Genomic DNA, 3,847 nt, shown 5'->3' on the forward strand with positions numbered 1-3,847 from the left:
AACCTACCCTGCTGCTCACTTGACCATCCTACATTCTCCACTTCATACTGCAACCTCTCTCCACAAAACACGGGTCAAGATACCTCACACCTATCAAATATTAAAATACACACACACACACACACACACACACACACATATATATATATATATATATATATATATATATATATATATATATATATATATATATATATATATATATATATATATATATCTTAAAATGTATAATCTATTCTGAGTTGAACAACTTTAACAGTATTTGACTGTTGTTTAACTATACAAAGTTATTTATTTTTAATCTATATGGATAAATTAGGTTGTTGGATTGCTACAATCAGATCATTTTAAATGTTTTTAGATATTTTCATCTTCCGGGTTTAAAATCTTCATTGTGATGATGTCGCAATTTGTGTCGTGGCAATTTAGTTATTTATTTTTGTATTGTTATAAATGGTGCTTTACATATAATATCACCTCTTTTTATGTAAAGTTTGTATTATTTGTACTTGTGTAAAAATATATATTTATAAAAATATCTGAAAAATATATATTTATAAAAATATCTATTCTTTTTATTATATTTTAACTGTGGTAAGAGTTAGCCGGTGCTGAAAGAGGGGGGTTCATGACTGTGCTGCCATACATGCATACGATAACTAGACCTCTGTACGAAGTACGATCACTAATGGGAAAAAAAAATATGATGTACGATAATTTAGTATAATTTAGTATTTTTAAATGCTGGTCATTTTAATCACAGGGCTTCTAAACTAACTCACTTGGCTGTGGATCTTATGCCTACCGTGCTCTGCTTCAAAAGAAGCATTATCTATGTTAATTTTGGGCGCTCTAGCGGTTAATAAACGGAATTGCACGCATCCCGCGGAAGAAAAAACATTCCAACCGGAGCTACTTCTCCAAGTTTTTGTCTATGGCGATTCACGCAGGTATGTGTTACTCCGCAGCGGTCATGACCCAAACAGGCTACAATAGTTCGATTATAAGCGCTTATTATAAGTATACCGTAGTGATTCGGGATAAGACAAAAAAGGCGACTTGAAAGATGAATTTAAGAAGCACTCACCTTTTGTGTACATTTAGCAAATTTTGAACACACAAACATTTTACATAGACAAAGCCAGCGATGACGCCATCAAATTTGTACCTCAAACGGACCCCATCAACAGTTTGGACCTTCCCACTTACGTACACTTGTTATTTATCTATTGTGGTAATTTGCAGGTTGTGTTAAAAAGTTGTTGGTCTAGATACATAGGCTACCTCACGAACGACAATTTTCTTCCAAATGCAATAATTTTCAACTACACTTGGACATTTCCAATCTGGCAACACTGTTCATGACCCTTTAAAAACCATTATGAGTAATTATACGTAGCAGCAACTCGCTCGATGTTTTTATAATATACTAAAAAATTACATAGTAAATTTTAATATACTAAAAATTACATACTGTGGATTAAACTATATGGTAACTACAAGGTAAATAACTTATTTAGATTAGATTGGTTAGGCCAGTGTACATAATAGACTAAGGCTACTGCACATACACAATACCACTTTATATTATCATTATTTTTATTATTGTTATTATGTATTCATAGTCAAATTATAGTGTTTGCTGTGATTTTGAATTGAATTCTCTGCCGTTTCTAAAGCATACATGGAAAGGAGTAATTGCATTACTCATCGCAAATGTACTGAAGTAAAAAAGTAAAGTGGCTATTGTCTTTGATACTCTGTAAAACTATAAGTAGCCAAAGGCAATATTACCAAAATACTTCATTCCATTGACAGTTTACAGAACAGTAACTAGTTATCTTAACAGCATTTAATTCCATTGACTACTGAATTATAGGTAGGTTTTCAACTCACTACTAATTAACTTTTTTTTGGCTATACATCGATCATGTTTTTCATATGAAAAATAATGATCATGATGCTGATGAAACACAAAAGATTATACAGATAATTCCAGAAACATTTTTATTCAATGCAGTAGCAGTATAATAGAAACAATTCATTCTAACCACCTTATGACAGACAGTCTGTCAAGAATTCTATCAAACAAAAGCAGAAATAACCTCTTATAAATGTTCAAGAAAGAAAGTAAAAGAGTATCTGCTAACTTTCAGGCATGGAAAACAGGCAAAGATACATGAATTCTGAATTAAATGTTTACAGCAAAAACAACAACAACAAAAAAACACTATTATCATATTTCCCCAATTTATCTTGCACACCAGGTGCTTTAAATAAAACTTTTTAAAAGGTTCCGATTGTGTTTAAATGTGCTGTCTGCTGCGAGCTGAGTATAAAATTCAATACGAGCATGCTAACATTCATCTCTCCATGAACAGAGCTTTGATACTGTTCTAAAGGATGTTGACAGAAGCTTTGATTGTGTATAAATGAGTGTATGGCAGATTAAATAGTGTTAATTATTGCTTTTTCATCAGTCATCATCATAATATCGGTTCTGTTTAATTTGATCCTCTACGGACAAGAAGTCATTTTCATCCTGCCAGAGGCTGCTGGCTTCACTCAGCAGCCCAGCATCTTTGGTGTCATTTTTATTGAGCGGCTTCTTCCTCATTTCCGCCTCAGTGTGTTGGCCCAACTCCCCTTTTGATTCTATTCCAAAATCCAGAAGGTCATCCAGTTGAGATGAAGCTGATTCCTTGCTACAAATGCCATCCTTAAATTCAGGAAACAAACTAGAACTGTCATCGAAACCTGCAAATATGTCATCTAAGAAACGTGAGGCACTAAACTTTGGGTTGTCATCTGTCTCAGTGCAAACCAATGTTTTAGTTTTGAGCTGTTCTTGTTCTGCCTCTTTTATATCATGTGAGTATTTGGCACGTGATGAGACAGAGCTGTCGTCTTGGAACTGTTGGAATAAGTTAGAAGCCCTCATCTCACTGTTGTCCTCTTCTTTAAATGGATCCTGAGCAGGAAGTGGCCCTGACAAGAAGTCCAGCAGCTCGGGTTCTTCTTTAATTTCATCAGTTCCTTCCAAACTGGCCTTGTTGTCCAATATTAGGTTGCTGTTATTATTATTATTGTTGTTTGCATTTCCATTGGCTGTTTGGCCATTTGATATTTCACCATCTATCACTGTCACTTTTACCTCTGCTCCCTCATTTACTTCACTTTGCACTTTCTTTTCACTTTCTTTAGTACCAGTTTCATCTGTGTCATTTGCTTTGTCACTTTCCTTTTCTATCTTAGATCCTTCTGCGACACCATTCTCCAACTCCTCAACTTTTTGACCATTCATTTCACTTCCTTCTTTTGTCTCAGTTGCTTGAGCTGTCTCGTTATTTCTCTGCTCTGTGCTCTGCTGGCTTTCGCTGGAGGGCTCAATGGCTTTGCCCATTTCACTGGCATCCTCTTCCCCCTCTGCAGTTTCAGGTTTTGGTGTTGGCTTCTCTGTCTCTTGAGCTATTTTAGCATCTGTAGATGATTTTTCTGGCATAAGCTCTCCACCATTTTCTGCACAGTTTCCACTTGTAATTGCAGTTTGCTTCTTATTTACTGCTGGTTCATTATTATCCTTACCTGAGAGTTCTGATTCAACTTGAGGGGGCCAGACAGGTTTGACTACCTTTATTTCATCCTCCAAATTAAATGACTTTTTTGGGGAATCACTAAGGGGTGGCCACACAACTGCCATTTTATTCGCTGACTTCTTAATGTCATCATTCGTCTTTTCTTGAATCATGCTGTCTGTGATGTTGGGGTCATTTTCTTGTGGACTGTGAGCTACTTTGACATTAAAATTGACAGGGTTGTTTTTCATGTTGTTTGTCTCTGATGAGTT

This window comes from Puntigrus tetrazona, chromosome 6 (assembly GCF_018831695.1).
Source record: "Puntigrus tetrazona isolate hp1 chromosome 6, ASM1883169v1, whole genome shotgun sequence".
NCBI classification, from domain to species: Eukaryota; Metazoa; Chordata; class Actinopteri; order Cypriniformes; family Cyprinidae; genus Puntigrus; species Puntigrus tetrazona.